The following is a 24,133-nucleotide window of genomic DNA, read 5'->3' as shown; positions in this document are numbered from 1 at the left end:
TTTTCATATGTACTCTGATGTATCTTTAATGTTTTTAATGCTTTATAGTTTTAACAATTTATGAATTGAATACTTATATCTTTTATGGTGACAAATTACCGAAATAAAGATTTATGAAATGAATGAATTATGAATATTGGAGAAAGAGGTGTTTTCTTGGTTTGTCATGCATAGTCATACATCAAGGTTTGTACTTTGAGTCAACTTAAAAAAAAAAGCATTGTTTCTGATGACATTCCCCGCCATGTTGGTGAGTTGCAGTCTACCTGTGCCCCAGATTGCAGTGAAGCAGCAGAGTCCAGGAAGTGGTAGGGAGGCAGACTTCATCCGTTTTATCCCTTGCTCTGTGCTAAGACCTGTATGTGAAGCAGTCCACCCCCAGCTCTCATTTTGTGTTAGCAAGTGAGGGAAACCAGCCATCCCCCCTAGCCACAGGGATGTTTATACATCAGAGAGAGACCGGAGGGTGCTCTAAGGCAACAGTAATCTTCTGTTTAAGCTGTGTTTATTAGGGACTGTGCACTTCGTTTTTGGCCAGGAAAAAGGGAGTACAATTTTATACAAACAGTATTGTTAGAGGACAAGTTTGTTAGGGCCTTACCTGCAGAAGTCCAAAGTTTGGATTGAGCCGGTCTGTCTCCTAGGAGATTTCTGAATTGAGGAGCAGCTTCCAACTCCCTGGCCAGCAAACCTTGTCTGAGGTCGCTGGGACCTTATATAGTCGGCTATTGGTTGGTACATGTGTGCACTGATTGGTGGTTGTATCTGGTGTTTCTATTGGATTAGGGTTAGGGTCCTCATTGGTTGGGTATTTGAGGGTTCTGATTGGTTTCTGGGTCTGTGACTCAATCAATGTAGGGTTGATGCTAGGGTTAGGGTTAGGATTTCTATTGGAAGTAGGGACTAGGGCTTCAAGTGTGATTGGTTGTTGGGACTAGGTTTGGGGGTAGGCCTTTAATTGGAAGTAGCGATTAGGGCTTCTGGTGTCATTGGTTGCTTGGACTTGAGTTGAGACTATTGGTAGGGCTGGGGCCTCTATTGGATTTAGAGATCAGGGTTTTTGAAACTGATTTCAGTGCTTGAACTAGGGCTAAGATTGGCTGTAAGGTCCTGGTCTCCTATTGGTTCTAGATTTTAGGGCTAGTGTTGTGATTGGATAGTGTTAGGGCTAGTGTTCCCTTTGACTGAAGGGGGTCACCTGATTAAAAGGCCTATAAAAGGCCAAGGCTTAGGACGTCGAGGCTAAGGGCAGAGAGGACAAGGGCAGTTGCTTGTATGAGCCTGGTCGAGACTGTTTGAGCTTGGTTGAGACTTGTCGGGACTAGGGCCAGAAATGCTGCCCATTTTTCCATTATGTAATACCCAGCCCACACCATCCACATTCACAAACAGAGCAACACACTCACCACATCAAATGTACACCACACACTTACTACAGACCAACACTATGCACAAATCCATGTCTCAGCACCCACTATAAAACCACACAAGCCACACCTATACACCCTTCTATCCCAGCTACCACACATTTCCGCCATCTCCTACAAACAATACACAACTCTATCCTAAACCACCAACCAATCCACTCATCACTAACACAACCCCATTCCACACCATACTTAACTACATCCCATTCAGACATGCACTCCCTGGTCTAAATACTCCAAACAGGCCACTTTTCATCACTAACAAACATATAATCAGCCATCCATCATTTGTCCAACCAACACCCTCCTCTTCCTTCTACCATATTAACACAAACGCACAACACATACACTGCACTGCTCCATACTTTTGGACTCTTGCAACAAACCAGTCTAAGACAAACACTCTTACCTCTACTTCATTCCCTCCTACACAAAACATACACTCTACTCATAAACACATAATCAACCCCTCTACCTTACAATCTTCTCTCACAAATAATACTCTACAAACAAATCCATTGCATGAAAGAAATACACCAGCACCTCTTTTCACTACTCCTCAAAAACAAAACCTATCACGCACACACACACACAAGATCTTCCAAGCGCAACACCTCTTAAGTACCATCACAAAATACAAGCTTACACCCACCTTTCAAACCACACAAAGGAACAAACACCAATGCCAAGCTTTCTCTTTTCCACCACATCTAACACAGATACAGCAACTCTCTTCCAAACGGCTCTCATCCATTGGACAAATTAGAACCTTACTACCTTACATTCACCCACCTATCGACCATGGAACAAACCCAATTTGGAACACTTAGAAGCCAAACTAACATCCAGTACAAATCTGTAAACAATAAATTCTGTTAAAAAACTATGAATGGCTAGAGGAAGCTTTTGATGTCCTGATACCACTCAAAACCACACAACAGAACAAAAGAAAAAAGCGCCTTGGAGAAACATAGAGATAAAAGACATTAAAAAATGAATTAGAAAGCTGCAACGTACCTGGCTCAAAACAAACGCCAAACAAGACAAACTTCACCTACAAAAAATTAACAGATTATACAAGTCAGCTATCAAAAAAGCTAAGAAAAGGTACTATTCAGACAGAATTCAAAATGTTAAATGTGCAAATAAAGAATTCTATAAAATACTCAAAAGAATTTCGCAAACCATATTGCCTAGAAGGAACTCATCCTGTTCCTCAAGATTTCACAGACAAACTGACAAATCATTACATGGACAAAGCAAACACGTTGGATTCGTACTTAAAACAGAGACAAGGGGTGGGGGGGCATGGCCAAGATGGCGAGCGGGTAAGACGTGTTCCACATCGTCTCCCCGCTCCCAAGCGCCCAATTCAACCCACTACTGCGACGTGTACCCCCCGGTGGTCCGGGATCGAATGGGGGACACACCTCCAGCCCGTCAGGGCCAATCAGACAGAGTGAAAGTGGGGCTGGGGCTTGCCCGACGGTGAAATCGCGACCAGCCTGGCCATGAGGCGGAACAGAGAAAATGGCGGCCGGATCAGGCTGGCCGAGCAGAGGCCGCTAGAAGTGCTGGAGTGATACCGTCGGCCCCATGGGAGCAGACGAGTGGCCACTGGTCGCTGCTGAGCAAGGTGAGGGGCTTGGAGAGGTGCCCTGTGTGGAGCCTGGCGATGGAGTAACAAGAGCGGGCGCCAAGGCGTGAAATCCGGGGCAAGGCCTGGCAGGTCGCACAGAGCCCTGAAGCAGCTTGGATGAGACAGAGCCGGGGGAGCGGAGGTGAGGAGAACTAACATGGTGGAGTATTTGCCAGAATATCAACTGGCGCTAGAGGGGAAAAGCTGAGTCTAACCCGCGGTCCCCACAGAGACGGGCACAGGAGTACTAAAGGTGAACGCCCGGGCGACCGGGCTGGGGAGAGGCCTAGCAGGCTATGTATAGCCCAAGAGCGAGGCAGCTGAGGCGGTGCCAGGATCAGCAGAGGGGCGACTGCCCCGGTTCTGCAGAGCATCGGCCAGACGCATCGACGGACGCTCACGAGCCGAGGAGAAGGCTGAGCCGTGGTCCGGTCCGGAGGCAATGCTGAAGGAAGAAAAGGGTGAGCAGGCCACAACCCTTCTTCTGGGGCCGCACTCGTCAATGTGGTTCAGGGGAGCTGGCAGACTGCCGGAACTCTGCAGCGAGTGGAGACTTTTCCCAAGAGGGGGCAGAATGCAATTGAGCTCCCTGTACGCCCGAGGGGAATGGCAACAAGAGGCAGTGAAAGCAAGCGACTCAGGGCCTAAACGCACATCACATCAATGCAGATTTGACAGGGGGGCACCCACGGGGAGGCCCAGCTGGCTATGGGAGGAGTGCAACGCAGAAGGCTGCCCCAGGGACAGGGCATTTGAGAATTGAGTAACTGCCTCCCTGACTAAAGGGCTCTTGGCCGGCGGGAGCAAAGGGTCCGTAGGCCGATTGGGATGGCTGGGTGCTGAACAGAGCTCCGGCATTATCACACATTAGAAAACAACCCACACCGTGGAGGGGAACTGCGCAAACTACAAGGCACAATCATTGGCGGTCACAGTTGGCCGAACGTGGTGGCATTGGGGCCAGAGGGTGACCCCAGGCAACGTTGCAGGTACGTCTGCAATCCCACTGGTGCAGCGAATAGCCAAGAGGTGATCAGCGGAGTAGGGGTTACGACCGCATCAGAGAGCATGACACTAGTCGCACGTAGGAGCAGCAGGGCAAGTGGCCTACGGGGTAGGGAATACTAGCGCAGCAGGGTGGCAGAGGCCGACGACGTCTCCCCGCAGAGCGACTGGCCTGACCTGCAGCCCCTTGGGCAGAGCAAATGACTGGCGTAGACTCCCTGGGGCAGTGGTCTGCCTGTGGAGTAAAAGAAGCACGGTTGAGGGCCAAGCCTTTGACTGGAGTGCGGGTGTGGAGCGGTGGGGAGGCCTATGCCCCTAGCAGATATCTCTAGACCCAGTGTTTTAGCCCCATAGCAAGCGGAGGAAGACAGTGTACATACCAAAGGAATCGAATAGGGAGCGAAGGTGCATACTGCTGCCAACCTGAGGGTGTGAGCTGCATCGCCGGGTTTCAGCAGAGGGCATTCTTTGAGCAAAGTGACAGTCCCTGGGGGAGCCTGTAACATAGGGCCCGTGTGCAGGCAACGGAGGTGAAAGGCGGTAGACAACAGACCGAAAGCAGTGGGGAGACAGCCCTACAACCTTCATCGCCAACATGTCCTCAATGAGGGGGAAGAAATACAGAACGTTGAAAGACTTGTTATCTAAAACCCCACAAGTGGAGGCAGAGAAGACCGATCCTCCCCAACGACTATGCTCCACCACGAGTCGGAGGACGCGGTGGCCCTGATCACCCGTTACTTTTTGGAAACACTATTCAACAACCTACGAAAAGACTTCAACAAACTCAAAAGCGAAATGGCAGGAGAAGTGAAAGTGATCCGACACGATGTGGACGCGATTGCAGAAAGGTTGGTATAACGACCGGATTCTCAGACCAGATAGAATCAGCTCACCAGAGCACCACCAACCCAACCGAAACGCAACCACCTCCCTCCTCAGGACCCATCTATCCAGGCACATCCACTGTCCAACTCCTCTCCTTCTCCACTCCTCTCCTCTGCTCCAATCCAACTCAACTAACTGACTCCACCTCTGCACTTCACTAATATGGAATACTCTCTCCTCATGGAAAGTTCCAGCCTCTGCACCACTCCGCGTCAAGGACACACACCCAGCCGGCCGGCCTTTTGTGGTGTCTTCGACACAAAGAATAATACAGCCTACCGATAAGGGCTGGCCCAGACCGGTTCTCTCCAAGTGAACAACAGCTCATAACTAAAACATTACCTTTACCCTGCAAGCATCTCATTTCTGCAGGGACAGAAAGCAAAATGGAGTCTCTCTAGTTCTGGGCCTTGAAGGCCTGAGAAGGATGAAATAACACTTAACTCTGTCAGAGTACTTACACAAACCATACCAATATGTAATATAAAGTCAGGACTACAGGATCCACCCTCTACTATAGGTAGGATGATGAAAGGACACATAATTATGTCAAAGCCAATAGGCAATAGATGGATTAGAGTCAAGAATAAGGGATCTATCATCATATAAAGCAGCTATCCTCTAGTTTATGCTTCTAGGTCTGGAAAAAGGCCTTAAAAGGACCAACACAAAGCAAGAATAGAGATTCAAGATGTTAGCAAGCTTAAAGTCACCATCACTCAGAAATAGAGCCAAAAACCATGTCAGGACAGTTGGCCAACATGGAGGAACAGGAGCAGGCCTGAGAGGAGGAATTAAGGCAACTTCAGCAGGAGATGATCCGCCTAAGGGACCAACAGGTAGACCTCCAAGCACATATGGAGGATCTTGAAAACCGCTCCAGGCAAAACAACATCCGCATGAAGGGAGTCCTTTCGGATGCAGAGGGGTCGGATATTGTTCAATACTTACAGGAGATGTTCTGCGACATTTAGGGAGCCCCGCCAGACTTGGAGATACGCATTGACTGGGCACATAAAGTGGGGTTACAAAGACAAGCCCCCTGCGTCCCTGCCAGACATTCTAGCCTTCCTGCCAGATTATCCCCTCAAAGAATGCATTCTTCGGGAGGCTTGGGCAAAGCAATCAATCAAGTGCTTGGGTCACTCCATAGCCCTCTACCAGGACTTGGCCGCCATCACACTACAGAAAAGGCAAGAGTTTAGAAAGGTGACCAAACATCTTTGAGACAAAGGCGTGCAATATTCCTGGGGCCATCAGTTCCACCGATCTTCAGGTGGGACGGTAGGTTCCACCAGATCAAATCTCTACATGAGGCCTGCAAGCTACTAGGACTGGCACATCATGGCCCTGAGGAGATTGCCAGTCCAGAACGCCGGACCACACGAGAGCGATGGCAGAGAGTCGGACGGAGGCACACCACTGGGGCCCGATCCCACGACTCTGGTGCAGGAGAGGTTGCTGCTTTAGAGGCAGTCCTCAAGGACACAGCATCCCAAGACAGCTCATGATCTCTAATGAGGTTGCTGCAAACAAATGTGACACACAGGGCGAGGGGGGGGTCTGCTGGGAGCGAGGAGTCAGGGATATTTAGGCCACGGCATGTCCCAGATACTTCTTTTTTCCTGGTGCAGGCGATCACACCTTGCGGGCGCTGGACAATATGGGGGGTTGGGGAGTTAAGGTTGGGGTTAGGGCGGGTGGGAACTGGTGTACTACAAACAGGAGTCCAGCTGAGACGGCTAGGGGCAGAGAGGATCGGGGACGAGGGGGTAGAGAGCGCACGCCCGTATGGTGGGCAGGAAAATTTGCAGGCGTAGCAATTCACCTTTGATCATTCCCCATGATGCACTCCACACTTCAAATTGTCACCCTAAATGTGAGAGGCCTGAACAATCCTAATAAATTAAAATCCATACTGTCCTACTTAAAGAATTAAGGAATGGTGGTTACTAGTTGGGGGGGGACCTAAATTTAGTGATGGACACGGCTGTGGACAGATCAAGCAATCGATGCACTCAAATGGGGGAACTGTCTTCTGAAGGGAAAACTGGCTACAGACTAGAGGGCTGGTGGACCTTTAGCGGGTGGCTCATCCACACACCTATCAATTCTTTCTATTCACATGCACACGGTACATATGCCCGGCTCGACCACATGTTAGGCACAATGGAACTGAATGCACTGGTGAGGGACGTGAACATCACGCCAGCTGCACTTTCGGACAACGACTCAGTGACAGTGACCCTGTGGATGGCTAAGTCATGTAGCAAATCAGGGGGCTGGAGTCTGCGGGAGGGCATGCTACAGAGAGCTGGAGTATGGGAGCAGATCCACAAATGTATCACAGACTATCTAGAACTGAACGACTCCCCCAACATCTCCCGGACCACCTTATGGGGGGCCTTTAAGGCAGTGGTGTGTGTGGAATTGATAGCCATATCAGTGGCTGAAAATAGAGAATGCAAAAGCAAGAGAGAGCAGATCACAGCGCAAGTCTGTGAGCTAGAGAGGATACACAGTAAGACTGGGGCTCCTAGAGTTTGGAGGCAGCTAAAAGCGGCGCAAGCCCAACTGGTGGGGCTCGATTTGGACAGAGCCAAATTTGCAGCACTCGGGCTCAACACTCCTACTACATTGGGGGAGATAAGACGGGGCATATATTGGCAAGCAAGTTGAGAGCCCGCACTCAGCAAACGAAGGTTCTGTCCCTCAAGTCGAGTTCAGGGGGGATAGTGGAAGGAGATGACGAGATCGCGAAGGCCTGTCAGGCAGTTTACACTGAGCTTTATCACTGGGACACCCCTCCAAACTCTGTTACCAACAGAGCGCAAACACAATTGCACTAGATCCAGGGCAGGCCGTAGCGCTGGAGTCACCAATAAGGTTGAAGGAAGTGATAGGGGCAATTTCGCTCCTCAAGCTAATAAAATCCCCGGGGCCCGACGGCTTTTTGGCCAGGTTCTATAAATCCACTCTTGACACTGCTTTTAAACTCCTTTACTGGGCTGGGGCGATTCCCCCAGAAATGTTGGCAGCTTCCATAGTGGTGCAGCCGAAACCCGGGAAAGATAAAACCCTCAGCGGCTCCTTTCGCCCGGTGTCGCTTCTTAATGTAGGTTTGAAACTGTTTACTGGGGTGCTAGTGGCTAGGTTGGGCCCCCTCATGCCAGGCATCATTGAACCCGACCAGTCAGGCTTTATCCACAATAGACGAAGTAGCGACATCACCAAACACATGCCCAGAAGGCATTTGATCGGGTGGACTCAGACTTCTTAGACAAGACCTTGGTTCACTTTGGTCTGGGAGACCGGTTTAGGGCATAGGTGTTGAGTTGCTATAGCACGCCCACTGTGACAATCAGAGTAAACGGGGTATCATCCAACCCATTCGGGATCCAAAGGGGGACCCGATAGGGGTTCCCACTGTCTCCTCTCCTCTTCGCTCTATATATCGAGCCACTGGCACAGAAGATAAGAGATAACCCCGACATCCTTGGCATTCTCTTTGGAGGGGAGCGACACGCCATAAGCCTCCATGCAGATAATATCATTGCTTCCCTTAAATCTCCAGAATGATTGATCCCGGAATTTCTACAGGAACTAGAATCCTTTGGCCATGTCTCGGGATTCCGAGTCAATATCGGGAAGTCAATGATTCTTTGGTTAAATCAGCGAGGGACAATATATGCACCGAGAAGGGACTCCTATGCTGGGATACAGACAATGACGTCTATCCCGTATTTGGGAATTGAACTGGCCCTGTCCGTGTCACAAACGGTCACACTAAACTACTGCAAGTTGACCACCCAGATTAATAAGGAGCTGCAACACTGGAAACACCACCAGCTGTCACTCCTGGGACAGGTAGCAGCAATTAAAATGTCCATTCTTCCTAAAGCATTATATCTCTCCCGACAATACCAATATTGCCCCCACCAGGTATTATTCATAAATTACAACAGGCGATACAGCAGTTCGTTTGGACAGGGGCATGTCCCCAGATGTGTAGGGAACTGGGCTATTTATGGCCAGACGAGGGAGGCTTGGGGATCCCGAGCGTGCTGGAATACTTTAGAGCGGCTCAGCTCAGATACCTCGTGGAATGGAAAAGACCGTTATCTGAAAAGAGATGGCTGTTCCAGGACAGGGCGATAGTAACACTCTCCCTCTAGAAAGTACCTTTCCTAAAGAGTGCAAATAGACCCATAAATCTCCGGGGCTCACCCATAACACACACACTACTCAGGGTCTGGGATGTGGTGGCTACTAAAAAAGGATTGTCATCTTTCCCCTCCCCCATTAATCCTTTGCTGGACAACAGGGTATTTACAACTGGGTTCGGCGAAAGGGCATTCGCTGGTTGGTGGGGGACTGAATGTAATGCGGCAGGACACCTCTCTGGCCTAGAGGGGATTATTTCATTTCATGAACTAAGGTTAGAATATGGCCTTCCTGAAACAGAGGTACCTGCAGCTCCGACACTGGCTCCTCCAAACGGATGTGCAGCCAAAAGTTAGCAGAAAGCTGACAAAATATGAAAGATGGCTACTGACAAAGAATACAGACAAGAAAATAATCTCGGAACTGTAGGACATGTTGTGCCCTCAGGTTCCCGCAGCAGAGAAGGTGGGCGAGGGAACTGGGAAGGGACCCTACAGGAAAAGAATGGAAAGACCTCTACTACTGGGCCCACCACACTGCACGCAACACAGCTAGCAGGGAGACTGCAGTCAAGATAGCCACGTACTTGTACCTGATGCCGGTCCATCTTAACAAAGGGAACCCAGACGGCAGCCCGACTTGTTGGGGGAGTTCAGAAAGGGCACCGATTGGTGCATCTGCTTTGGGAGTGCAAGGAACTATCAGGATACTGGACTGCGATCCTAGATGATGTGCACTGACAATATGAGACAAAAATCCTGAGGTGCCTGGTCTATTTAGTGCTCGGACTGCCCAATCCCATGACATACCTTTTAAGATCTAGGAGGGGGAAACAAATTGGACTGGTACTGGGAGTGGTGCTTCAAAACATCTTATCACATTGGGGGATGCAGACAGGGCTGATGTATACAGGGTGGTTACACAGGTTGTGACACATCTTTGGGATGGAATGAATAAAGGCTTCCCTCACCAACTCAACGGTAAGCTTTAATGAAGTTTAGCAGCCGATAGTCTCTCTGTTGGCTGCTGAAATTAATGAAACCACATGCCTGAGGTATCTTGCCTCCTCCGACTCACAGCTCCGGATAAACCATCTAAGGCATCATGATCTATACCCACGCTCTTGCCAGATATAGTGTTAAAAATTGAAATGGGCTTCAAGCACACCAGTTCGTGGGTGGGAAGGGGGGTGGGGGATTGTGTTCTCCTTGTTTCCTCTTTTTTCCTTCTCCCTTCTCTGACATTGCTGTATAATCGAGAATTGGTATGATGTCAGAACATGCAGAGACTTTATGAAGTACCTCACTGCAGCTGGTGGGGCCAAGTTAGATGGCACCCGCACACAGACCACAGATGTTAATATGTATGCTGTTAATATGTATGCCCAGAAGGGGGCAGTAATGATGAGGACTGGAAGAAATTATTAGCAATTTATGTTGTTTCTTTGCTGCAGTATGTCAATAAAAATAAAGTTAAACCTAAAACAGAGACAGAGCACCAGCACTAACCCTTTTACAAAACAACAGTCCAAGAATACTCAAACCCAGCCTCTCCGTTCCTTCCAACACATCTGACACCATGAATTTATGGACCTGGTCAAAGCAAGCAGGCCTGCCGGCAGCCCTTCTGACCCGTGTCCACAACAAAATTTCAAGACAATTCTTTTAACAACCTCTGCTGCCACTCAAGTAAGAAGAATCATCAACGTTCCTTAAATACCGGAATATTTCCAGAAGAACTCAAAAAGTCACACATACTCCCTTTACTGAAAAAAACAAACTTGGATCCGCTGAACCCTGACAACTACAGACCCATTACAAATGGACCTTTCCTGGGCAAACTGATAGAAAGAGCAGCGTTTGCCCAGATGTCACAATTCATTGACAAGAATGACATACTTTCAGACTTCCAAACAGGTTTCCATCTAGTAAGAGGCACAGAATCTGCCCTCCTTGCCGACTGGGATGAACTGAAGAACACAGTAGACTGCAACGGGGTGGCAATGCTACTCTTCTTGGACCTCTTGTCTGCCTTTGACACAGTTGACCATGACACTCTGAAACAAAGACTATATGAATCCAACATCAAGGTGTCTGCCCTAGACTGGCTCGCGTCCTACCTTCAAAACAGAACTAATGTCATCCAAACCATACTTCACAAAAACAGGGGTCCCTCAAGGCTCTATAATCTCGCCTATGCTTTTCAACACCTACATGAAGTCATTACCGGTACTGACCAATCAATTTCACCTCACTTGCTATAACTATGCAGATGATACACAAATACTTCTTCAACTGGAAAGCCCGAAAGACCTGAGAAACTCCCCAATTTTCAGTTGTCTCAGAGCCGTGTATGATTTGGAGCCACCTCAAATTGACTGCTTCCATAATGGAAATACTGAAGTGTGGCGATTGGAAACATTATGACATTATGACTGCTTGCCACCTGGCCTGATGAACTGGGATCACCAGTATCGAACGAAGTGAGAAATCTCGGAATGACCATGGACTCCGAGCTATCAATGAATGCCCAAGAGGACAAATTAGCAAGATCAAGCTTTGTCACTAAAAAACGCTGCGACAAATTTTTCCCTCATTTGGGATTTCCACACAAGGTCCAAGCTACCATCTCCCTTGTTCTGTCCAAACTCGATTACGCCAATAGACTCTACCATGGATCACCTTTAACGACCTCTTCTATCCTGCTGCTACCCTTCTCTATCCAAATGACAAACATTTTCACCACTCAAATTTCACTATACTAATTTTCAACACAAATCCTTTATGGGTTCCAGAGTAACATGCTAGTCACCAGAAAAATGCTTCAACTCCCCTTCAGGGGTAACAAGCGCTATATGAATGCAAACCTTGCTCTCCTTCTATCCCTCCGCTATCCTTCTAACTCCAAATAACTTACTATTATCCACCACTCAAATCACTTTCACATTTCACCATACTAATTCCCCAATAATCCTTTATGGGTTTCCAGAGTAGTGTGGTACTACCCAAAAAAAGGCGATTTAACACCCCATCAGGGGTAACCAGCGCTATATTAAATGCAAACCTTTTTTCCTCTTCTATCCTTCCGCTATTCTTCCGAATTCAAATAACTGACTAACCTATCCACCACTTTAATTACTTTGATATTTCACTATACTAATTCAGCACTAATCCTTTATGGGTCCCTGAGTAGCGTGCTACTCGCTGAAAAAGTACTTTGACGCCTCGTCCGGGGTACTAAGCGCTTTATAAAATGCAATTACAATGAACATTGCAGTAGATTTTGTGTATGTGATGGCATTGATGTACACGTGACACCCCCTCCCAGTTCAAGGTTCTATGAGTGTGGACTTTCTTAGCTCCGTTTCTTTCTCTTTGGATTCCAATAATGATTCAGAAGGAGTCTACAGAAGACAAAGTTTTAAAATGTTGGATGATGCTATATTTGATGTGATTGTGTTTCACTGTTATTCTTACATCTTTTTTTGTGGCACTGGTAGATTTGTCGACCAACCAAGTGATTTTCTCTTGTTTTACTTGCTGCTTACAGAATCATGGAGGCTTGGACATATTCTACATCAGTGGTTCCTAACCTGTGGTCCTAGGACATAATTATGCCCCTAGAGTTGGGTTATTGGAATACGGATTAGAGGGCCTTGTCAGTAGGTGAATGGAATGTTGAAGTTCTATTAAGATAACAAGTAGTTTGGTTAACAAGCTGGTTAGAATGGAAATTGCCTCTCCCTCTTCTCTTCCTCAGGTATGCAATATATGCTCACGTTGTTTCTTCTTTTTCCCTTATATTGGTCTTTCTAGGCTTGACAGAGCTTGTGGACTTTGAATTCAAGTTTTAGCCCTCCATAAGAAAAATGTTCTATTTTGCATGAATTAAATTTATTCTATTTTCACTGTTGTTGAGTTTTGCTTCTACTGATTGTATGTCATCTGAGGTTAAAGTCAGGAAAGACTTCAATGATCCGACTCCACTCATTATCTCCTATAACATGGGTTCACCACTTATTTAACAAGGGACAATTAAATTACATGTAGCTCATTGGTTTCTTGTTTTGAGAGAGTTCATTGTATCTTGCTTCGTTTAGTCGGTGAGATGCTGAAAGCATGATTTGTTCCTTCTTCAGCCTTGTTTTCTTCTTGGGTGTTGATGTTCCCCATTGATATAACTAATGTTCTGCTTCATTGAAATTTGTTGCATTTCTTCTGAAGATAGGAGGAGTCTGTAGAGTTAGTAGGCACCCAACTTCTCTCTCAGCTTAACCATTAGGTGTTACTTGGGCCAGTGGGTAGCTGGAGAACTGGCAGGCTTTCTTAAAAAGTTTCTCAGTGACTTTAGAGCAGCTGAGGGATGGTAGTTCCAACGTGGCTAGTGCTATCTAGGGTATCAGCAGACCGGGTTTAGCTTTAGAGTATTCGTGCTATCTGCCACTATTGTCTTACATTTTAACATGTTTGTGTTATCCGGCAGTAGGGATCTGTGGTGGCTGTCACTCTCAACTCAGACGATTAAGGAGAGTGAGATATGGAAGAAGTGTACTGGGCCTTTTGGAGCTCAAGCTCAGTAAAAATCCACTTATTCAAGAGGATTAGGTTTGGGTCAGGACTAACGGACATAAGCTATCAGATTTTCAAAGATGGCTGCCACTGAGAAGATGCAGCGTTCTGATTTCTTAATAAATTAGGTTAGCGAGCAGTGGTTGATCATTCCAAATTGGCTAGCGCTGTTTCGCTTGTTTCTGAACTACTTAGCGCTGCTTTAGCGAGTCTGTGGTATCTGGCACAATTCGAGCTGGTGAGCAAGTATCCAGTTCTTATAAGCCATCCTGGAGGACTGAGAAATACTAAAGAGAAGGCCAAACTATGCGGCAGGGTTGACTAAATTATGCACCTAGAAAAGACAAAATATGCAGGGTAATGTGTCATATTTTCTGATAGTGCTGATTTGTTATTTTGTAATTATTACACTTATTAACACTGTCTGAGCAGAGGTTGCAGCTCATTAGCTCCTAGTTTAACACCTGAACATTGCCATAAGCAAAAGAACGGTGACCAGTTACCCTTTGCAAAGGGCCTTCCACTGGGAGGGAACTCAGGTTCCTGTGCCTTACTTAACTTCTGAACCTTTTGAGCTGGAAATTACTTTTTATATAATGTGCAGATTTTGTAGCAGAAACTTGATTGTGTGATAAATGTGGCAGATCTGTAATTATACAAAACACTCTGCTGCACAATTACATAATTCCTGTGGCCAGGTCTATAACGTTTGCCCCGTCATAGACGTCAGGTCTCTCTTGAGTGACTAATGTCAGTATCTTCTGATATCCAATAAGCATTTATGATCCTGATGGACAAATAGAGTGACAAGTAGTTAGTACTGAAAGGAGGGCTGGTGGGTTAAAGGTAGTAGTTAATTGTGAGCGGTAGTGGATGTGGGTGAACGTTCGGATTGCAAGGTGAATGCTTGGGGTGAAGGACTAAGTGAGTGGCCTGATCTGGACAAATCAAGTGCCAAATGTAGCTGACCCGATGCAGCACCGGTTGGAGGACCTAAATCTTTATTCTCCTTGTAATTGCTTCTTAATGAGTTGTGAATCTATGTTGGTAAATTTTGTGAGTCGGAGGATTGAAAAAGCAACACAATAGGAACTTAAAGGCTAATTTTAGACTGCCCACAAATAATTAAGCCAAAACTTGACCATCTTTAACACTCTTGCACCATTATAAATAGGCTTTTCCTGGAACACATAAAGTGGCAAATTGGATGGAGCTTGGTGGAGTAACCTCCAGAGTAAAACAAGCATTTGCAATGAAATAGGTCTTGCATTCACCCGGGTTTGAGCTATTGGCATTGTAAATGACAATGCCTTTTATTTATGTTTTGGATTTTAAAACATAAATCAAAGGCATTGTCATTTACAATACTAATAGCTTAAACTCCCACAAATGTGAGACCTATTGCATTGCAATAAAGGGCCTTCTCGACCGCTTATTAGATTGTAAATATTAGAGGAAGAGACCGGCCTGCGACGTCTTCAAAGTGATAAATAGTGCAGTGAAGAAGATGTGTAAGTGTTGTAAAGTATACAGACACAAAGTGTGAAGTGAGAGTTACATATGATCCGAGCTTTAAACACTAACAAAGCGCTCCAACACCTTTCGCTCTGTGATTACACAGTCATGGCTCAGGACGATAAGCGGGGAGGGGGCGCTATTTCCTGCCCTCTCCGTGATTTGAGTGTGCAGTGTGGCATTGTGTAATGTCATTGCTATATTTGGCCTAATAAAAAACACTCCAGCTGTAGTAGGGCCCTGGCTTCACCTCATGATGCAGGGTGGGCTGTGCTTTATGGCAGGTATGGAGGGAGGGATTGTCTCGGCCTCAGCTCTGGCTTCGTACAGTGCCCCTGCTATTCCTAGTGAACAAGAGGCGCTGAGGAGGTGGTATTGGAATTGGTGGTGCTGTTATTGGTGGAGGTGGTGGTATAGGTGGTGGTAGTGGTGGTATTGGTGATGGTGGTAGTGATGGTATTGGCGGTGGTGGTATTGGTGGTGGTATTGGTGGAGGTGATGGATGGTTGTATTGTTGGTGGTGGTGGTACTGGTGGTTCCTTGTGGTGATATTGGAGATGGTGGTAGTGTTAATAAAACAGGCTTTTGAAAACAACCCGTCAGGTGGCTTTAGTACAGATCACATGTAACACATATGTGCTGTTGTCAGCTTCAGCCCATTAGAACAGGATTATGTGCTACATGGAATAATACCCATAGCTTAATTCGCTGATCATTTCTTAATCCATTTTAATTGGGGCGGGGTGGTTGATACAGATACGAGGTAATGCTGGGTTAAAGTGATTGAAAGCAGGCACCCTTGTTACGGGGGCGGCCTCGCTGCTTAAAAAAACACAAGCGATTTCAGCTGAAGCAGTGCATGTCCGGCCTGCAGTAAGAGAAACTCAATGAAGTAGATAGTGCTTACAGATTAAATAACAGGTCCTGCGCAGCAACTGAAGTAAAAAGGGCAGTCACCATGGGAGGGTACAAATGAAGACAAGGCCGTACTAAGGAGAGACTAATAAGCCTATTAACGAATCCGAAGGCAGCATTTATGATAGATAATGACACAAGCCAATGAAAATAAGGGAGGAGAGTGGGCGTGGCTTCTCTCCCATACTCTACTACAGCAGTCTCACAAAGCGAGAATTGCATGCGCGCTGCCGCTAGGCTCGACCTAAAGAGTGTAAATTTGGTGCTGCTTGTGGAAATATTCTCCCCTCGTGGCTCCCAAAGGAACTAGGCTACTCCCTCTACAGAAAGGTAGCAGCAGTAACTTGAATAATGATATTCACAAAGGGCATCAAAGCAGTGTAATTCAACGTAAGTAGGAGTTTTCTCCTACTGTGGGACTGACTTCGTGTGCTGCCCTCTTTGTATTGGAAACTTTAAGTTGAGGTCATTTTCTTATATTAAGAAGCCTCATGTGGTCGTCCTGGAACCAGAGTCACCTAGTTAATTCAGGAAAAACACCATTTGACAGTGGCCAAGTGGAGCATATCTGTCAGTGAAGTTGGGTCAGCTTCTCCAGTATTTAAAGCCAATTATTCTGATGATCAGCCCTTTGTGGTGAGTTTTTTCCACAAACATGTGTCTCTGTGCTAGCAACTCTGCAATAATAAAAGCAACTCTTGTTTGAGGAATAAAATTTATTCAGGTGTTTCATAGTGTTTACTGGGATGAAGTCTTTATAGGAGACTGGAGGCGAAAGACCATAAGCTAGACCTCTGCTATTGGCTCAGATTTTAATAGCATGTTCGTAGGTGAGGTTCGTCTTCCATAGTCATCCGGGATTGCAAGGGGAGAAATGTCTGTATGGGTTTTTTAAATGTTGTTTTTGGAATTTATTGAAATATTCTCACATAACAGCTCTGGTGGCGTAGTAGAGGACTGATTTGCCTTAGTATATTGTAGGTTGGGAGTGATATAAGATAGCTCAGTTTATGGATTTGAAGCACTGCTAATGTGCTCAGACAATTTATAAAATATTCATTGCTTTATGGAATAGTAGTTCATAAAGTCAATCAGAGCTTGGCTTCCTTCAAACTGTGCTTCTAGTTATCTGTTGCTTGGAGTCTGAGTGAATGGAGGAACCCTTCACAGGTTTAACTGGTCCTTGCAGTCAGTTGTCAAGTTAGGAGAGATAACTGGTGCTGGAGTTGATCTGAAAACCAATTAAGAGTAGTGTTCAAAGGTCACCGACCTAAAGAGGCTGTACCTCGAAACTGGGCTATTGTGATCTGGATTTATGAGTGTCAGCAGCGTCCTCCTAACCGGCAAGGACACTGTATTTTACTTTTAGGCTTCAACTGTGATATCAGACATCAGTATATGTTCTGCAGCTTTCCCCCCTCAGTGTCTCTCCCCTCTTTACAGTAGCTCCTTCCTCATCCCACGTTTCTGTCTTTTAGCCACCTGGCTGTGACAAACTCACAGACATTTGTTTCTCATTTACAGAATCAAGGAGCTGATGAACAGACCTAAAGGCCCCCTGCATCCAAATACTCCTGATCAGCATTACCAGAAGAAAAAACTGTATCCGTGTGACGAGTCTGCAAAAACATCCACTTGGAAGCTTGATCTGTTCACACGCTATACAATACATTCTGGGGAAAAAACAGTGAACTAGCTTAAGGAAGACCTTCATACAGAGCGCATCTTTAGGGACAGTTTGATGCTCCATACCATGAATAATCTTTATCAGTCTACGGAGTGAGAAATGTTTGCTTAGAGCTTGCATCAATATGATCCTCAGAGGTTTTGTTCTGGCAAGAAACCATATTTTTGTACAGAGTCGGAGAAAAGTGTCACTCAGAGCTCATATCTGTACATGTATCAGATGATCCATACGAGACTGAAGCATAGATGTGCGCAGAGTGTGACATCATTTTCATTGTAATATCAGCTTAGGGCAAGCATCAGAATATCCATACTCTAGAGAAACTATACCATTGTAAAGAGGATTAGAAGAGCTTGACTCACCAACAAAATCAGGTGACTTACCATAGGTTGCTTATATGGGAGACATCGTAGTGTACATACCTTGAGGAAAGCTGCAGTACGGGCTCTACGGGCTCTTTGTTACACAGGCATCAAAATGTTTGTTCTGAGTATATGTCATACCAGTGTATGGAATGTGGGAAAAGTTTCACTGAGATAAAAAGCATCAGAGAATTCATTGAGGTGAGAAATATCATCAGTGAGAAACACTTTGATGTGCAGAGCACACTGTTACATCATAGGGTTTCACACCAGTATGGATTCTATCTGTCCTGAATGAGGACAGGCTTCACTTGTAAGACAAATATGTTAAGTCACCAAAGAATCCTCACTGGTGAGAAAGCCTGCTGGTGCACAGAATGTGGGGAACACTTCACTCTGACAAGCGCACTAATCACACATCAGATAATCCATACTGGTGAGAACCCCTACAAATGCACTGAATGTGGAAAAAGCTTCAGTGAGCAGCGTCGGCTGGTGAAGCATCGGAAAATCCATGCTGGTGAGAAACCCTTTCAATGTTTAGAATGTGGAAAAAGCTTCACTCGGGCACGTGCACTGCTTGTTCATCAGAGAAACCCTATCAGTGTACCGAATGTGGGAGAAGCTTCAGTGTGAAGCACACCTTGAAGCAACATCAGAGACTCCATACTGGTGAAAAACCCTTTCAATGTACAGAATGTGGGAAAAGCTTCCCTCAAGCAAGTGCACTGCTTTATCATCAGAGAATCCATACTGATGAGAAACCGTACCACTGTGCTGAATGTGGCAAAAGCTTCAGTGTAAAACACACCTTGGTGCAGCATCAGAGAATCCATACTGGTGAGAAACCCATTCAATGTACAGAATGTGGAAGACGCTTCTGTGTAAAGAGCACACTGTTATCACACCAGAGAATCCATACTGGTGAGAAACCCTTTCAGTGTACAGAATGTGGGAAAAGCTTCACTCAAGCGAGCAACCTGCTAGTACATCAGAGAATTCATACTGGTGAGAAACCATACCACTGTGCTGAATGTGGCAAAAGCTTCAGTGTAAAACACACCTTGGTGCAGCATCAGAGAATCCATACTGGTGAGAAACCCATTCAATGTACAGAATGTGGAAGACGCTTCTGTGTAAAGAGCACACTGTTATCACACCAGAGAATCCATACTGGTGAGAAACCCTTTCAGTGTACAGAATGTGGAAAACGCTTCTATATAAAGAGCACACTGTTATCACACCAGAGAATCCATACTGGTGAGAAACCCATTCAGTGTATAGAATGTGGGAAAAGCTTTACTCAAGCGAGCACACTGCTAGTACATCAGAGAATCCATACTGGAGAGAAATCCAATCAATGTACAGAATGTGGGGAAAAGTTCACTCAGAAGGGAAGCCTTTTGGCACATCATAGAATCCATACTGGTGAGAAACCGTACCACTGTGCTGAATGTGGCAAAAGCTTCAGTGTAAAGCACACCTTGGTACGGCATCAGAGAATCCATACCGGTGAAAATCCCTATCAATGTACCAAATGTGGAGAGTGCTTCCGTATAAAGAGCATACTGCTGTCACACCAGAGAATCCATACTGGTGAGAAACCCATTCAGTGTACAGAATGTGGGAGAAGCTTCAGTATGACGTACAAGCTGGTGCAGCATCAGAAAATCCATACTGGCGAGAAACCCTACTACTGTGCTCATTGTGACAAAAGCTTCAGTGAGAAGTACACCTTGAAGCGGCATCAGAGAATCCATACTAGTGAGAAACCCTACCACTGTGCTGAATGTGACAAATGTTTCAGTGTGAAGTGGAACCTGGTGCAGCATCAGAGAATCCATGCAGGTGAGAAACCATTTCAGTGTACAGAGTGTGGAAAAGGCTTTAGTGTAAAGAGAAAACTATTGTCACATCAGAGAATCCATACTGATGAGAATCCCTATCAATGTACAGAATGTGGGAAAGGCTATTTTCATAGATCCACTTTGTTGATACATCAGAGAACGCATACTGGTGAGAAACCCTTTCAGTGTACAGAATGTGGGAGAAGCTTCAGTGTGAAGTACAACCTGATGCAGCATCAGAGAATCCATACAGGTGAGACACCCTTTCAATGTACAGAGTGTGGAAAAGGCTTCAGTGTAAAGAGAACACTGTTGTTACACTAGAGAATCCATACTGGTGAGAATCACATATCAATGTACAGAATGTAGAAGAAGCTTCACTCTGAAGAAAAGGCTTTTGGTACGTCAGAGAATCCATACTGGTGAAAACCCCACAACTGTACAGAATGTGGAAAACGATTTATTGAGAGGGGAGAACTGGTGAAGCATCAGAGTCCATATTGGTGAGAAACCATATCATTGTAGAAAGTTTCACTCTTATGAAAAATATGTTAAGCCATCAAAGAATCTACACTAAAAACCGTATTTGTGAACAGAATGTGGAAAATGCTTCAATCTGAACAGCACACTGTTAAAATATCAATAATCCATACAGTGGAGAAACTAAATAAAGTTACAGATTGTGGGAAAAACTTCACTCAAAGGAAGGTCTGTTCCAGCATTGGAGGACACCTACTTAGTCAAAGGCGGATGTAGTGTGGGAAATGTGAGAGTAATCCACACTACGGAGAAACCCTGTTTGGGCACATAATTTGGAGAAAGTTTCACTCAGACAAGCAAACTGTTCACACATCAGATGATCCATACTGCTGAGAAACCCTGCCACTGCACAGAATGTGATAAAAGCTGCAGTAAGAAGTGAAACCTAGTAACTTTGAAGAAACCATCTCTCCAAACTGAATTTAACATCAAGGAGATTCAGCAATGACAATCTATGGGATTTCCTGACTAACGTATTGCAACATAATAAGTCAAGCACATTTTGGAACATAATCTCTCCAAGCATGAGTGCAGTCAGGAAATTTGTATCATGTCCAATCTCATATTACGATTGGTAATCTTACAAACAGGAGTTGTATAAAAATTGTTAGGCATAGTAAAGTGATGGAACTTGAAATACTTGGACAATTTGAGAGTGGCCTCCTAAAAGAATAAGAGTTATCACAACTAATAAAGGCTGAAAATTGTCATGGTCAGGAAGCGAAGACCTCATGAAATGCAAATATTTATTCTTAGTATGGTAGGATCTCTTGCTTCAGTTAAAGTTCATTGTAGGGCCGCTACACTGCACTGAATCCAATTCAATTCAATAATCCTTTATTCGGTACTTAAAAAATAAAATTGATAAAATACAGTTCATAACACATGATTGGAGACAATTGACCGAAAAATTCATTCAACACCGCCCTCTTGAGTTCCTTAGCCTTAAGGCAACCTTAATAAAATTCATAATGCAAAACAGTGTATGAGAATCATTAGCCCTTTGCAAGAATAATAAGGCAACCGTGGCATGTTTAAACTTGGCCTGTTTTAAAATTCCTATTAAAAAGCTGCGCCTAGGTAAAACATAAAATGGGCATAATAATACAAATTGAAGGGTATCCTGCGGAGACCTATTGTCACAGCCACAGGAACCCTTCTGCTCAACCGTTGAGGTAAAACCTGGTGGATCAGCCAGTAGGTGGTGTAAGAGGTTGAGCCTAAATCGGGTAATTAAAAATCTGTCCTGACGTTATACATAAGAGCAAGATAAGGTTCCATTCCTTCCTCAGTTTTTACCATTCTATGGGCACAGACTGAGGTTTTACTTTCTTCCGCGGCCGCTCTACGTGAGGCTACCAGGTCCAAAAAAGATTTTTTTAACTCTCAGTATATCTTGGGGGATAATTTCCATTGGATTGGTAAAAAAGATCCTTACAACCAATTCCCTCAAGGGATACTCATTCCTTTGTAACTTTCAGTGCAGTCTCTAATAATCTGTCTGCTCAAGTCTGCCACGGTATTTGACCAGATCTTTAGACAGGCCATAAGAGGTATGACCTTTATCAGGTCCTCAATGAATACCCTTCCTAGTTCTTTGTGGATAATGTAGGCGGGAGTACTTTGTGGAGTTTTGAGAATCTTTCTCAGGTATTTATTCTCCTCTGTCTGTAGTTGCTGAGTACTGACAAAGCCCCAAACTTCTGACCCATATACCACATTTGAGCAACAGACTGAGCTGTACAAGTTCATAACTTATTCTGGCGACCACCGGCCCAACCTGTGTCCATAGTTCATGATCGCGCCAGTCGAGGCCACTAATTTGAAACACCGCTCTTCAATTAAAAGTTTAAAATTTAAAAGCCCATCAAATAACAGGCCAACGTAAGGTAAGGTCTGTACCTGTCCTAATTTGTGTGTGCCTATTTTGTATAAGAGCTTCTTACAGGGTTTGGTTCCCGCCAGCATGACATAGAACTTGGTCAGGTTGCCGACAGATCTAGGGTGTCCATAAAACTGACAAACCCGTCTATCAGGCACTGCAGTCCCTTGGGAGTGTGGGCTAAGAGAACCACATCATCTGCGTACAACAACACAGGGACCGGGCGTGAACCTACTTGGGAGGAATCTACTTTTAATTTACCTAGTGCCTGGTCTAAATTATTAATATATAAAGAAAACAAAAACAGGGCCAAAATACATCCCTGTCTGACCCCACTGTTGCAAGCAAAAGGTTCTGTAGTGCCCCCTTCCAAATTAAAACGGACTTTGGCAGTGGTATTCCAATGCAGTGATCTCAGGATGTTAACCAGGCCCTGGTCAACCCCTAGTCTAGACATCAAGGCCCAAAGCTTCTCTCTATTGACGTGGTCAAAAGCTGCAGTGAGGTCCATAAACCCAAGATATACAGCCTCATTGCTAGCTAGAGTGTATTTTGCCACCAATAGGTAAAGGTTCATGCATTGGTCCGTTTTTGATCTCCCCGCCCTGAAACCATACTGAATATCTGTGATGATTTGATGTTCGTCTGCCCAGTCCATAAGACGGTGGAGTACCACCCGCCCCAACACTTTGGCCGTCACATCGATCAGAGATATAGGGCGGTAGCACTGGGGGTTCTCCTTGTTACCTTTTTTTAAAGATGGGAACTATTGTTGTAGATGACCATGAACGCGGAAAGCCAGTTACGACCGCCGCATTTAACACCCTTGTTAGAATGGGGGCTCACAGGTCCACATTACTCAGATAAAGGTCTGGTGGGATGCCATCTGGTCCTGGCGCTGTTTTTCGTTCAGCCCTGGATACCCCCTACCACTTCCTCCAACAAAAATTCAATTGTGGTGGCCCACCGGGTTCCCTTCCCATCATCCTTATTGTTCTCAGGGGTGTGATTATACAAACTTTTAAAATGATCATACCATTGTTCTGGCAGGATGGTAGTACCAATTTCTGGGGCATTGGTGTCCTGAAAACATGGGTTATTTATTAGTGTTTCCTGCACTTGATCGCCTGTTTGTATGTGATCCTACACTGTGCAATGCGCGACTTATCCCGGGGCACAGTTTTCAAGCTAGATTTTAGCTCTTTCTGTGCCCGGGAACAGTCGTTGTCGAACCATCTGGGGGTGGCATTTACTCTCCCTTGCTTAGTGGTCTTTAATAGCCCATCTATTAAATGCGCCACTTCCTCAAATGCTTGACAACGGTAGGTCCCTCTACCGAAAGATCAAGACACACCCGATCATTTCATTCCCTGTCTCCATTAGAGATTTGTAAAAAGCGTACCCGTCCACTTTGGTCCATCTAAGTTGCCTCCCCTGATCCGTTACTCTCTCGATACTGGCTGTCCCTACACCTCTCCTAGCACTTCTGGGGGACAGATCTTCTATCACCAGCACTAGGGGGTTGTGATCACTGAATATACTGCATTCAATCTCTACCCCTCTAATCCAGTCCTTAAATAGACTGGAGACCACTATGTAGTCTATAAAGGAGCGACACCCTCTGCCCTTGAATGTTGGGTTGACCTCCCCTCCACTTCCTATTGCCACAAGATCAATAGTGTGTACTAGGGCAT

The 24,133-nt window shown here is 45.5% G+C and overlaps 1 pseudogene across 1 annotated transcript in view; it reads left to right on the top strand.

The window, feature by feature from the left end:
* Positions 1-22,170, top strand: part of LOC147737488 (uncharacterized) — a 59,143-nt pseudogene extending 36,973 nt beyond the window's left edge. The window contains exon 2 of the transcript XR_015298035.1: positions 17,646-22,170. The product of XR_015298035.1 is annotated as an uncharacterized LOC147737488 (transcript). The remainder of the gene's footprint in view (positions 1-17,645) is intronic.
* Positions 22,171-24,133: the final 1,963 nt, after the last annotated feature.

Source organism: Lissotriton vulgaris, chromosome 1_1 (genome assembly GCF_964263255.1).
Source record: "Lissotriton vulgaris chromosome 1_1, aLisVul1.2, whole genome shotgun sequence".
NCBI lineage: Eukaryota > Metazoa > Chordata > Amphibia > Caudata > Salamandridae > Lissotriton > Lissotriton vulgaris.
This window is presented reverse-complemented; position numbering and strand designations above follow the sequence as displayed.